At 34.2% G+C, this 15705-nt stretch overlaps 1 pseudogene; it reads right to left on the bottom strand.

The window, feature by feature from the left end:
* LOC117434518 (ethanolamine kinase 1-like) overlaps nt 1–15705 on the bottom strand; it is a 48319-nt pseudogene that overhangs the window by 11076 nt on the left and 21538 nt on the right.

Here is a 15705-nt window from a genome sequence, read left to right on the forward strand (position 1 = left end):
ACTCCTGCTGTCTTTCTGCTAGAAGTACAGTATTTACCTTCACAACCTGCTATAAGTCAAATTGAAACTGAAGAAAAAACTAAGTTGACCCCTGGAAAAAAAACACTGAATCCATTTAACACCAGAGTTCATTGTTGCCCTGTCAGCACTTTAATTTCTGCTGGAAAAATCATAAAACAACATAAACCTGCACCTGTTCTTTATTAAGAGGGTAAACTTTCCAAGTCCCTGCACGAGGCTGAGCAAAGGGAGCGATTTATCTTGAGAATAGAAGCTCTGAAAAAAGCATTCTCTTGCAGTGGAAGTGTGCCAGGCTCTAAGCAAATCTTACAATAACAAATCAATTATAAAGGAGAAAAACAGACTGTTTCAATACAATCCCATTCATGTACTTAGACAAGAAACATATTGCTGGTTATGTTAATAAACAGGAATCTATATACCACTTAAATATTATGCCTAAAGGTACAATCGTGTGAATTGAATTTCTAGAATGTGGTGTGAAGTTGTGAAAGTGTTGTTTTAAGGATTTGTAATGAAATGCATTGTTTTAGGGGGGGTGTGACAGGGGATTGTATGAAATAACTACTTTTTAGTTCCTTGGGGCAGAAGCAGATTTTAAAGGTTAAACCAAAGTCGCCATAAATATTTTAGTTTTCTTTACATGATCAACATCTGACTCAAGATTAGCCCCCCCCCCCCCCCCCTTATATTTCTTTCTCCTTTACGTCTTTTATAAAATAATTAGTGAGGAACGGACCTCTCTAACATTTACTGTGGTGTAAATTTGAAAATGTGCTTGGCACCATACCAACACCCTGCCTGTGTGTAAACCCGACATTAATGATCTCTAAGAGATTACATGATTTTGAAGAAAAGCACTCGGTGCGACAAAATCAAATAATAGATCTCTAGGCTATAATTAAGAGAATTGGGATTCAACAATGAAGTCATAATAATGTAATTTAGCTATAACTAACACAGCCACAGAGCCACATTAAGAGGTGCGATCACATCTTTCAGTACAGCTCCCCATAAAGCCTTATTACTGCTCAGTTAAGTCTGGTTAGCAGCAACCTGTTGTCACCAATGAATAGCCTGACAGCCTCTTGTTCTCCGCTGACTGCATGGCACGGTGCCACCAGTGCCAGAGGGTCTGTTGAACACGCCACAGACTTCACCTTTCCTAATTGCACACCTGAGATTTATTAGTCAGTGTAATACAATTACAGTCATTGTGTCACAGCTCATTTTGGTAACAAAATAAATAAAACCTAACACAGTGTGGCATTGATAACTACATATTCATTAGGAACAACTAGAGGTTTCAACTGCATTCAAATAAAATTAAAAAATGACAGTGTTATAGTTTTGCTGGGATTGAAATATGGCTCAGACAATCCATGTTGTGTGATCACACTTTTAAAATGAATATGCATCTGTGACAGGGTGGACGAGTGGTCTGACGTCACGGCAGAAGCAGGAAGGCTAACTGACACCAGGCAAGTACTGCAGTTCAAAAGAATCGGCTGGCTGCCGTCTTTATTAACAAAAACAAAAATAAAAAAAATAAATGTTTTTAACCAAAATAAACTGCGCTCACAGAGCAAAATAAAAGGGTTGACAAAAACAAATCTCGCACACAAGTAATAACAAACCTCAGGTCAGGCTGGGCAGTCGCCGTCACTGTTCCTGTATGGTTTTTTAAATAAAGTTTTTTTTTTTTGTCTCTCTGTCTCTCTGTCTCTGTTCTCGTTCACTCTCTCCTTCCAACACCACCCCGAGTGCCGAGAGCTGCAGGCTTTTTATATCATGGCCGAGGGGTTTAACTAATTAGTAAATCATCCTATTACCCCTCAGCCACAATCTGCACAGGTTTATTAATTATGTTGTGGATGGGGCTACCCATCCACACTAAACAAAACAATCGGCTACGTCGTCATTTCAACAAAAGAATAACAAAACATACGGCGCTTCGCCGACATAAAAATAAACAAACACAAAACAATCTGCACAGAGGCGGTGGGGGAGACCCCGATCTAAAAATAAATAAACAAAATAATGTACAGGGCACCTCGCCCTGTTACAGCATCTTAGCCTTTTCGTACTTGCTGATGTGCTGTAACATTTTGATTTGATTTGTCCACTCGACCAGGTGAAACTGTTCACTGGTATTTATGGCTTGCTTTTCTACATACAACCTAGCCATTTATATATATATATATATATATATATATATATATATATATATATATATATATATATATATATATATATATATATATATACCCAAATGCATTTACATATACATTAGGTAGTTTGGCTGTATATATAATATACAGCATTAACAGAAATTACCACTTTTCCTCGAAGAAGCTTTTTTCTTAGTAATATTACTTCCACTGAAATAATCTAATGCAAATCACCTACATCACAATCGGCACAATTCACTATTATTGGCACCAACATATTGAGTCATAACAGAGGATGTGTTTATATTTAGAGCCCATTTATATGAGTTGTGCCTACAAAACTTTGAAAAAGGTGGATGTCATAATATGAATGCAACAAATACAAAACAACAAAGAACCAGATTATCAGTATGATATAACATTCTGCCACATTTAACCTTTTAAAGAGTGTTTTTTTTTACATCTGTAATGTATGGAATTCATTATATAGTTGTGCAATGAAATTATCACACTGCTGCTGGAACATCTGCACCCTGTCATACATCATCCAATTCATTTCTACCTAATTTGATCCCAATATCTGCTTACATGATAAGCCAGATGTTCAATTAGACTAGCATCTAAAGTTTTGTTTTAAGAGTTTGCAGTTTGTAGAATTGTCACCCAGTGCTAATTATCTGTTTGGGTTTAATGTCAGTCATTAATATGTATGATAGTGTCATAATTTTCCTTTTTTTTTTTTTCTTTACTCACAAAATCATCTATAGTCATCACATTTTGACAAGTCTCTGTGGACGTCCCTAACGATATTTTAATTTATCCCTTGTTAACATAATGATCTCATCCTGCATACTACAGAATATATGCTCACATAAAGAGTTTTGCAGGACTACAAAAAGTACAGGTATTTAAAATATGTATTTCTACATTTACATTCAAGATCCCTAACTGTCTTGCACACCCAATAGGTCATTCTAAGGTAGACTCTAAAAGATAACGGAGGACCCGAGTTATCAACGACTAACACTACCAAAGCATTGGGTGGTTTGTGACACTGTTTGAATAAATGCTGGTCACATTTAAATGTGTATCTAGTTTCAGTTCATATTGGATACTTGAAATCTTTTATCAGCTTTTTAACTCACCAAAGCATATTTGCACACTTGCACATAGAGTTTATTCACTTCTAGGTCAGTCACGGTAAGTTCCATGCTATTGCATTGCTTGTAGGTCTCTAAGTAGGTAGCCAGCCAGTCTCTCTGCAGGTCATGACTTGCATAAAGGTTGTAGTTTACATCACTCACACCTAGGGACAGAGATACAGTATATGTAAATCAGATTGTATTTGTACTGCAGTTATTTCTTAATTCATACGTTGGTTGCTGTAGCTAAATTCTTGCAGTAATTTAATAAACAGATGGTAAGTTTTAAAGCATATTTTTATATTCAGTTTCTGATCATCTCTACAATATTTTTTTAAAGCATTTGTGTTATGTCAATTAACACAATATCAATACATGTTAAAGTACAGTAAGTGATAATGAGTACTTTACATTTTCCAGTGCTGCAATGTGAGTGATTTGATATTTCTTTTGGCTTGATATGCGATAGAATACCATATTTGTGACAGAAATGCTGAGGTAAAATAGCAAGAGAAATAGGATGAAAGACTAAACAGAAATATTTGCAATAATGGTGAAACACTTTGTCAGTCACATCCATTCCTTGTTAACAACAGTGGAGATGTCATGTATTGGATGCCAAACATTAAAAAGAGTCTTCTGCGTTCAGGTGGAGGTCAGTTTTCTTACAGGGCAAAATCTTTTCATGATCTGCTCCATATGCCCAGGAAAAGGCCATATCAAAGGGTGCTTAAACATGTGTCTTGTGACATGCACTAGATCAGATAACCTAACCTGAACTAATTAGAAAAGTGTCTAAAGGTAAAAGTAACGTTCACAATGGGAAACGAAATGTTATAGTCAGATTAAGACACATGACATGTGTCCCGGGCACACGGCCTTTCAACCTGTCATCACATCACAGGATTTGAGATGCAAGAGTACTGGGTTAGAAGCTAATGCTCCATAAGACTGTCTGCTGTAAAATATATATGGCATTGACATCTTGAAAAAGAACAGGGATAACATACAAATAAAAACCTACAGAATACTTATATGTATTATAAAAACAAACTTGAACCTATATTTTATTTGTTAAAAAACAAAAATGTTTTATCCAGTTAGCTACCACATCTGCATAATTAAGGTTATACAGCCCTTCAGAGCTTTACAGTTTTACTACTGTATATTGAAAATAGGGTCTATGGGGAAGCAGTTTAATTTGTTTTTAAACATACTGTCATCTTTAGTTGCAAACTACAAAATATGAAGAATATTGGAACCTATTTTCTACTGCGCTGAAATGATAAGACATAACTTGTTAATTTAGTAAGTTCCAAAAATGAACAACTTACAAAGGAAAGTGGAAAACCCAGCCTATTATTCCCAAGGTGTGGTTCAGCAGCAGGTTCAAGGTATGTACATTTGCTAAATGGGTAAAAACTAAAGTGGTGGAGAAAACAGGATGTAAATAAATTATCACCGACTAGAATATTTCAGATACGAGTAGTGACAGTGATCAGAGGTTTAAGTAAACAGCTGCTTGCTTCCAGGGGGAAAGTAAGACGAGTGTTTGATGTTTGTTTGAAATCTTGGCTGCATATAGGCTTCAATCATTAAGTGTTCAGTAGGTGATATTAGGGGGTCACCATTCAACTGATGTTATCACTAGTTTTTAATAACACAGTCTGATTCTAGCAATTTGTTTTAATGCCTCCTAATTGGAGTATATTCCCTGTTACTAAACCCAACATACAAAAGGAATTCTTCCAAAACAGAACGTTATTGTTCCAATCTTCTCAACAGACACCCACCTGCAAATTCATTGAAGTGATTGCCAATGTCGTAAGCCTGGTAGTTACATCCAGAGTATTCATAGTCAATGCACTTTACAAAAGCTGAAAAGCAGACAAACATCATGGTTTACCATTTATACAGTAAATGCAACACACAGATTCAGAATTAGTTCAATAATACATTCTATATTGTATACTGATTTTAAAGTAGAACAAGACCAGTGTATTCATTCTTAGAAACCATTACACAGAATTTTGTGTAATTTATTAATTTTTTTGTAGTTTATATAAGCTTCTTTGGTAAATGTGTTATGCCTTTTATCTCTACTTTTACCACCCTTCCTTTGTTCTGGATGATCATTGTTATATGATGATACAGTTCAGCTGGCCTTTAGCACAATATAAAGTCTGTGATAGTGGACCTAAAATGTACCAGAAATGTGTCCAAACTCCTCCACCACAGCAACTGAACCTTACTACTGTGTGTAATGCCAGGTATCTTAGTGCCTGAAGCTGGCTATTGTATCAATTGAGCAAAACCCATTTGTTATCTCATGAATAGGAAATGCAGTATGTGAATGAAGGTTTACTGCACTTCTTCATAGTTTACACAGATGTTTTGTTAACGGAACTGTAATTGGATCATCTACATTCCTGTCATTGCTAATGCAAATTGATGTGGTATACAGTAGAAGCCTTTTATTTATTTATTTATTTATTTTTAATTTACAGCCTGCACACATTTGTATCAGTCTTTTCTAAATCCATGTTATTTAAAGCATCTTTTTGTACCACAAAAAGGAAATCACTTATTTTCTTTGATCTAGAAAATATTTGTGGAAAAAAATAATGCATGTAGTACGTTATTTTCTGCATGTATAATGGTTAATTAATGCTGTACATTAAACATGTATACATTAATTTCTAGTACAGCAAATTAAGTCAATTAAATAATATTCTGAAGAAAATGAATATTGCAGCTTTTTACTTGGTTCCTTCAGTGCATCTAATTGTATGTCCATACGTTTAATTTAGATATGTATTTTTTTTTTTTTTAAACCAGGTAATACAATTTGATTTTGTACTGTAGAATCTGCAATAGACTTAAATAAGATGGCAGCATTGGGGTACATTGACAACATTTAAACGCTGAAAGTAACATTTCCATGTCTGAAGTCCAGACAGACATATATATATATATATATATATATATATATATATATATATATATATATATATATATACTGAAGCTTATAGTCATTTTAAAGTCATTTAAATGACTATTAGTTTCAGTATTTTACACAGCAGCAGAAGTAGATAGAATGTCTGTTCTTTAGCAAGATGATTGTACAGTATTATACAAACTGCATGATTTAAAAAAAAAAATACATATATCAAATACATTTTAAATAATACCATCTGTAGTTACCTAACTTTCTATAATGAAAATCGTCCAATCAGCTGAAAGTAAAGTTACAACTTTATAAAAGTATATAGTACCATAATACTGTCATTATTTTGGAGATAACTGGTTTATATCTGGAATAGATTTGGTCAAGTTGTAGTTAGAGAATATCATTTTATTCTTTACCATTATTTAAAATCACTGATAATAATACTTATTACCCATCATTTTTGTCATCTGTAAAAATATCAAATGAAGACCCTGTTTCCATTTTACTGTTTCAGAATTTTTCCAGCATCACAATCATTCTCTACAAAACTGTACTTATGGGAACAACTGTCATTCTATTCAATAAAATATCTTTATAATGGATCTAGTTATATTTTCTGTCCAATAACATTGTACATTAATGATACACTCTGGCTACCTCTTGAAATAAATTATTCACATTAAAATCCAGTTTAATAAAACACCCTCACAAGAAACTGGTTATTGTCTAGGCTATATTCAATATGACTCCACACCAACCTTTAGCTTCATTGTAGATTATGTTTTTACACACAAGATCATTATGTCACAGGACCGCTGGGGATTTGATTTGAGAAAGTTGCTCTTCGAGCGCTTCAATTTCACTAGCAATGATGTCGAAGCGGAGAACTTCTGTCTGAAACCTGGAACAGGAGGAACAAATATTAAATGGAGAGACAGCAAGACACACAGCAATATGAATGTCTTAAATGTTCATATAAATGCCTTTTCTTTGCTTAATGTAAGCTGCAACACCAGTACTAGTGCTGTGTATGTCAGGGGAAAGCCAAGGGACCATAGATGATTTAATTGGAGGAAGAGAGCGTATGTTAAAACCACACATATGCAACAGCTAGCAGTAAACAGTAAATATGTGGTAAACTGTTGGCAGTACATTGCACTTTGTGGAGAACACTTGGCCAATTACTATAAAACCAAAAAAGGTTAGAGCTGGTTTTTTTTTTGTTTTGTTTTTTTTTCATTTCATTTACACTGCAGAGACTTGGGATTAAAAAAATCCTGTATGGTTTTTAGTTTCTGGTCTTTCAAAAAAAAAAAAAATAAAAAAAAAAGCAACAGAATATTAGTATGCAAAATATCTGTTTTACCTTTAATAAAAACACTGGAAAACAATATCGCTAAAGAGGAAATTCTAGAAATAAAACAAATAAGGAAAGTTTATTAGACAGATTGTATCCAATAATGAATCAGCTGCTGCTGCCAGGCGACTCCTATACAAACACCATTCATTTGAATCCCAGCTTTTCTGAGAGTGCAGAATTATGAGCAGTTCCAGCTCTAGTACAAATAGAGGTAGTCAGAACATTTCAATGTTTGGTTTTTAACCCGAATGTTGTTGCTCCCCCCCCCCAACACTATGTTAATTATTGTGTTCCACATGTGGTATTTTTAGGATTAAAACTACTAGAATTATTGCGATGCAGCCATAATTTAAGATTTCTGTTACTTTATTTTAATGTGAATGTATTTGTAAAATTACTCAAATTGCTATAAATATCTATGATTTAAAAAGTCTTCTAAGGAAAAACAAGAGCAGTATTTTCTTTTCTTTTTCTTCCTTATTTATAATCACCTCTAGAAGTGCTTGTAACGGCATGTTAGCAGCAATAGCTGTCAAGAATCACTGTAAAGTATGTATGACCTGTGATTGTCTTACAATAATACCTTAATAAGGTCTAGGGTGAAGTCAATTACCCTAAAATGTATTGGTAGCCATCTCTTTTAGGCAATTGTGTAGTTGCTCAAAGTTCATCCAATTGATACAGTAGTTTACTGGCTTAGGCTGTGCTTTTACCCTGAAATATTTTATTTTGGTATTTTTTTTAATACCAAATATATGCATCCATGATGTTGTCTGCTGATATCAATGCATTTGTGAACACAGTGTATGCTCCATGCACTGTAAGTTTCCATTGCATAAATAATATGAGAAATGTTAAAATAACTCACATAAATTAAATCAAGCCCTGTGTGTTTTTTGCATAAATAGTTTTGGCTTCTCTACCCAAACAGAGCTTGCAGGGACAGCTAAGGTCGAATACAGTCTAACAGTAGCACTTTAGAAAATAGCTGCAATTTGCTTTACATTACGCTGGTCAGTAATAGTAACCTACTGTACAGTACGTTTGAATCTGAGCCAGCCAGTTAGTGTTGTTTTGCAATGATGCCAAATATTTTAGATCCTAGGGCAAAATGCAGTAAACATGTTTCATACTGTTTCTCTATTCTGAGGCAGCAATGCTACTGGGGATTTTATTTTTATTTTCCTCGGCACAAATAAGATTTTAAAACATTACTATAATCCACACAGACATTCCACTATACTGTTTTTTAATGTCCTAGTCCTATAAAGAAATGACATGTCTAACAATTCATGCCCATTATGTTTCGCAGGTTTTAACAGTACTGTACCACTAGTGCCGTAACTGCAAATAACAGATCAGACCATGGCATCCAACACATGTGGGAAATACCAAAATGAGTATTTTTTGTATCCCGTTTCTCACTAGGAGGTAGAGGAACTCTACAGCATTCACAGCGTTTGGCTGAGTTGCATGTTGAGTTTTGTGGAGCTCTTCTGGCAATGCCATCTCCTCTCCAGCAGGGGAGCTGCAGGGCTGAGTAGTCATCTCCACATGCTGCAGTGGAGGGCTTTCTTTTTCCTATTAAAATGTACACATCTCCCTGTGGACCGGTGCCCTGCCTATCCCTCAGTAATTAAAGATTCTTTGTCTGTTTTAGCAGGTTTTTTGTTTTTTTTGGCTTCATTTGGAAATTATACAGTAATTGGATTTTATAAAAGTATTGTCATGTTGTCTAAATATATGGTTTACAAATTTCCATTTTTTTCTACCTCTCAGATAATGCCAATATGCAATAAATCACAGTGTTTATTTAATAGTGCCAAAATATGTAATTACAGCTTAACAGACATACTGTATCACACTTTAAAGAAATACAATTGAGGGGTTTTAGGCTTATGACATACACCCTGCTGTACTTTCCATGGAGTTTAAAACTAGTTTTCTCTGGATGCAGGGGAATATTTTGAGTGTTTCCTCCAGTCCTTAATGCAAAATGGGAAACAAACATCTTGAGTGAGCTTCAGAGACATTGGATTTTATAGCCTAGTTGTTTGGATCTAGTATTGTAAAATTAACAGGTTTTTCTCCTTTCAAAGAATGAGAGTAAACTACAGACTAGAGCAAAGGCACAAAAGTCTAGTTTGCAGTGTTTTTAACCTGTTACAGTATCTCTGCAATATTGTGTTTTTAATTCTACACATTTTGGCTAGTGCCATCAGTCTCTTGTTACGTTTGACCTTACAATTAATATATATATATATATATATATATATATATATATATATATATATATATATATATATATATATATACCATGTAAGGCCTTATAGGTAAAAAGAATAACATTTAAAATAATAACAATAATAATAATAGTTATAATAATTATAATAATAATAATAAAAATAATAATAGGATCAGTAATACAACAAACAAATTAGATGGATGCAGTAATTGTATCAAATAAATATGTAATTAAAACCGAGATTAACTAAGATTACAATTTTCGTGATTAATTTTTTTAATTGCTTGACAGCCCTATTTATTATATATGCAGGCTTTAAACACTTTATCTGCTACATTACACAAGACTTGGGCCAGCTACACGTTCTTGTTTGCTAACATTGCAGCAAAAGACAAAATAAATAAGTGTAGTGTTCTATGCACTGTATACAATATAGGTTCAGTTGGAATGCACAATGTAAAACATTATCACATGCACATGTACTGTACATTTACTAATTGGTAGGCTGCTTCTTCTTTTATTTAGAAAAAAAAACTAATGGCATTCTATTTGTCCTAAGAGAATGATTCTGATTCACTGGGTGTTGCCCTTGGATATTTATGTAGGTGTTTATTTATTAACCTGAGATGAACAGCAGCCATCTCGTGTGTATCTAAACTGAGCATTAATTACACTTGGACAATTTTAGTGCAAGAACCATATGTAAATAACCCATATATCTCCTATATACTGTATGACATGTGGTTTGGGGGTATTTGTTTTGAAAGAGTTAAATTGCTTCAGTCTGTTTTTACATTTTTCTTTTTTCTTTTTGTGAGACCCACAAATCCAGGAACTCTGGTGTTGACTTAGAAGACACAATAAAAACAGCTGAAATGCCGTGTAAGCACTGTTTCTGGCCCCAGCTATCCTAATTAATTTGTATGCCTTTCAACTAAAAAACAAACAAACAAACAAAAAAAAAAAAATAAGACAGCAATTTAAACACTGTATTACCTATTTACACTGTGGAATAAACAGTTCGACAAGTGTTATACACAGATGTCCAGATAATTTAAGAGTGCCTATTTAGAGCACAATAAAATTGACTAGATAGATTTCCTGTTTACAAGATACACACAGACAAGCAGCCTTACAAATACATTCGTTTGATAAAAACTAATTAAACGGTACCTGTAAGTGATGCCTGTGGTGTCTGTACCCTACATTTTACAGCTATTCTTTAGTATCTGTATCCACTAAGAATTGGAAGTTCAATTATGATTGACTGCAGTTAATTGTGGCAAACCTTCCGTTAGCACTGTTTTAATCTATTAGTTTTATTTACGTGTTCGGTCTAAAATTAATAAGGAGGCGAGTTGGAGTCATATTACATATTCCACTTGGGATTACTACTGATTGAAGCGTAGGTATGCATAAAAATAAACAGGAGGCTTACTCCTAGATTACTAGATGTCGAGCAGGTCTAACATTTATTAAGAGCAAAAACATCTATTTCAGATAAGTAACACGGTTAAACATTGTCACCATTTGACAACCATAAAACTAGTTTTCCCTTTTGAAATCTGAAATCACAGTTATGTGATTTCCAGGTGCAAAAGCAATCGTTTTGTGATCGATGTTGAAAAGAAACTCAGAAGGGCAAATTAAAGCCCTGGCATGTTGCCAGGATAGAGCACGAGAGGAAGCACATTTCTGGTTCAAGTGATTAGTGAGAGGAGGGAGAGTGAGGTGGAGGGGCTGCCACCCACTACTTGGCATCAACAAATAAAAGCAAAAATCCAAGGCCCCAGGAGGCATTCAAGATTTTTCTGGAAACCTTTCCTTTTCCTGATTGACTTTTCAGAGAGCGGTATTTGCTTCACAGTTGAAGGGTTTGATGTCTGTTGGTACAGCAAGCCTCTGTAACAGGTTGTATTATTTTAACCACAGTAGATGAGAAAGAGAAAGCACAGAGGATGTGATGATGTGTACTTATTTTACTCAAATCCAAAAAACAGATACAGAGACGTTAAACTAAAATCGACAGCATGTGTTAAGAAAGGGCTGACATTGACGTGAACTCTTATTGGCTTATTGGTTTCTGCCAGTCTGCAAGTCTTACCTGTCCTGATTCAAATAGGTTTCATTTTGTTCTGCTGCTGATGTAATCAAATGGGACTCTCTTTCAAATCAGTCCAGGTTTCAAACAAGACATTTCTTAATGTTACTTTTTGGTAGCATTTCTGTTTCCAAAACAGTAAAAATTAACTTAAAGGCACAATAGCAAAAAGGTCACTTTGACAAAACGATGAAATACTTTACATGACCAAATGCAGCACCTTGTTTTTGCTGGGCACAAAATAAGGTAACTTGGCCTTTTTAAGATTTTACCTTCTCAACAGTCAACAGTGAAAGACTATATATCTATACATATATGGTAAACTGTGAACAATTGTAAATACAAAATTAACAGCCACTTATTTTTAGGTAAGCTATATAATATCTATTGTCCTTGCCTACCATTACTATGAAAACCTGTAGTTCTTGAAAGTGTGAAGTGTATATTATTGATTTTTACTCCCATGTGAAAAAAAAAAAAAAAAATCTGCTTGACATTAAACTTAGTTATTTGATTTTATACCAGAAAATAGGACACAATGTTAAATTAATCATCTGATATTATTGAAAAATTTCTTACAAGGATTGTGCTTATAATTTTGTGTTCTATAGTAATTATTAATTTCAGCTTTTTGCTTCTCCCAAAGGAAATAACTTTCATTGAAAATGCAGTATAAGATGATACACATAGCACATTTTCTGTGCTACATACTAATGGCTTGTGTCCTTGGCTTACAGGAGATTAAAAAGGAAATCCCTTTGTTGAAACAAAAAAATAACGAAATGCAGTTCCCTTCAGTAGGTAAATATTTGATAAGTGAACATTTCTATTTACCAAATGAAGAAATTAAAACCACTTCTACCATTCATTGTGTTAAAGCAGTCTAGTTCTAGCTTGTGCAGTGCTGTTTAGCGCCAGATCACATATTTTACCATGCATGTAGCCAGACTTAGCAAGGATGAACTGTACAGTACAATATTTTCTGCATCAAAGCACACTGCATTAATATAGAAATGTTACTTGCATACTATGATTATTTGTCCACATTTTTTTTATTTGCAAAATAAAACTTCTCCTGTAGTAATCACTCTGCATATTTCATACAAAAATAATTTACCATGAAAACTTGAATGGCTGTTTTCATAGAACCAGATTGGCCCTAATAGTGGTTTAGCTTTATGCCTAAAAAAGGTAAATAGTCCAAGATTAATGTTAATCAGTGTCTTTTAAACCAGCTATACAGGTCCCTTTCTCTTTTACTAATTAAAATGTAAATGCTAGATTTAGTTACCTGTGAAAGTAATAAAATGCACCCATTTCATAAATACTCTATATAATACATCTGATGTCTACAATATATTACGTTTTTGCATCCAGTAGTGTCATTTTCATATAATACTGTACATGGTAATATGTGCTGTTTACTTATTTATGTTTGCCTTCATTATTAATGGATAAATAACTGATATGGTAACTACAATTATGGATAAATGTCAACTGCCTCCAGAGCCCACTCCTTCTCCACCCTCACTCCGCAGTGGTGGAACGACCTTCCTACAGATGTCAGGACTGCCCAGTCCCTGACCACCTTCCGGTGCCTCCTCAAGACACACCTCTTCAGACAACACCTGTAAAACTCAACTCTTCCCTTCTGGATAATATAGCACTCTGCCTTTAATGCACTTTAACTTGCACTTACCTGCTCCCTATTTTACTGTATTTAATCCTGCACTTAACCCAATATGTAGTATTTTGTATTTCATTTGCCCTCATATCTAACCCTGATGTAACTATCAACACTGTTATCTGCTCTTGAACTGCCCCGATATCAAATCATACTGTGTTTTGTATTTGCTCTTATTGGGACTGAAGTCATTATATTTTGTATTTTGCTTTTAATTGCACTGTAATTCTTGATATGTATTTTTTGTAATGTTTTTAATATACCATGCACCCTTTGCACATTTTTAAGAGCATCTATAAAGGCTGAGTTATGTGCAGAATACTTGGGTAAAGGCAGTCTATATATTATAAGTGGTGCATATTTTACAAGCGGTACATGTTAACCCAGGACCGCTCCATCATGCCTTTTATACACAGGATGCGCATTATACACATGTTCTGCATTATATACAGTGTGCATATTATATACTGACAATTAAGGTACATACAAATGTGTATATACATGCAGAAATATATATCAAGCCACTGAGTTTGTGATGTTTATTTTGCATGAAAATTTTACAGTTTACAATTATTTTGCATACATTTTCAATGCATTTTTTACCCCAGAACTTCTGTGATAATTGTGCTGAAAAGCTTAGACACATTCCACACAATACCATCATTTTGTGATTTAAAAACATTTTGTTTTAAGTTTCAGCTTGAGAAATCTGTTCTATTTCAAGAAGCTTTGTATCTGTATAATGTGAAATAATGTATAATGTGTATAATGTGAAATAATAATGTGATATCTTGTAACAATTGTAAGTCACCCTGGATAAGGGCGTCTGCTAAGAAATAAATAATAATAATAATAATAATAATAATAATAATAATAATAATAATAATAATAATAATAATAATAATAATTTAGTACAGTAGTGTACTCATGACTATAAAATGGTCTTGTTTTATAAAATCCTACTAAACACGCCTGCAGGGCTGTAGTGATATAGGCTTACCATAGACACACTAGGCCAAGCATAGTTTCTGTACTCTATCCCATTCACTGGAAGTCTGATTTATCAGAATAAACATTTGGGGGGGCAGACCATTCATAATATTGAGCAATTTACTATGTTTTTTGCCATTAGTTTGAAGTGGCCCACTGTAAGTGTGGCATTGTTCTAAAATAGCTAATAATCAAACATTTCCCAGAATGCACCAAAGCCACACACACACACACACACACACACGCACACTGCCAGTCTTCCTGCCAAACCCTTACTATCAAATCTTGCTGCAGTTCTTTGTTGTTCAACCAAATATAGTGTTGCATTGTCCATCTTTATGCACAATACAACTGCATATAGCCTCCGATTCCCTAGTCTGAATGCTAACTGTTCTCTGCCCTGGGCTTTGAATGCTATCTCGGTGCAACAGCACACACAGAATGCACGCTATTCCCACACCCACCAACACCGCTCTGGGGATAAGAACAACACAATTGATAGAAAGTGTATTATTTTCCATAGGTTCCCACCAGCATGTCGCTAACAATTTCCGGGGCCTTATCAAAGAACAAACGCCTTTGAAAACTGGAAACAAAGCACCAGGCTACATTGTTGCTGTACTTTGACTGAAATAATCTGTGTTTTCCATCACTCTACATGTGGAGCCTACAAACTCCACCTAATGCATACACTTTGGATCCAACAGTTTTCTGTAGCCGTTTTACTGTTCTGTATCTGCCCAGTATCGGAAAATGTTAATATTCTTTTCAAACAAATCTTTCATGTCTGACCAAAGATGATTTGCTCCATATGCACCCAGAGTTCAGATTTTCCATGCAACCTATTTAAACCTTTATGTGAGAGTGCTGAGTTAACTGCATAATTTTATTTTACTTACTGTCTGTCCTCACAGAAAAGCCTGATTCCAACTTTGACTGAAACTGACTTGCATTATTTAAGATTTATATAAGATATGCTAAATTTAAAATGCATTACTAAAATATATTTTTTGGGATAGCATTTGTTACAGTGGTAAATTA

The sequence above is a fragment of the Acipenser ruthenus genome, chromosome 28 (assembly GCF_902713425.1).
Source record: "Acipenser ruthenus chromosome 28, fAciRut3.2 maternal haplotype, whole genome shotgun sequence".
Taxonomy (NCBI): Eukaryota; Metazoa; Chordata; class Actinopteri; order Acipenseriformes; family Acipenseridae; genus Acipenser; species Acipenser ruthenus.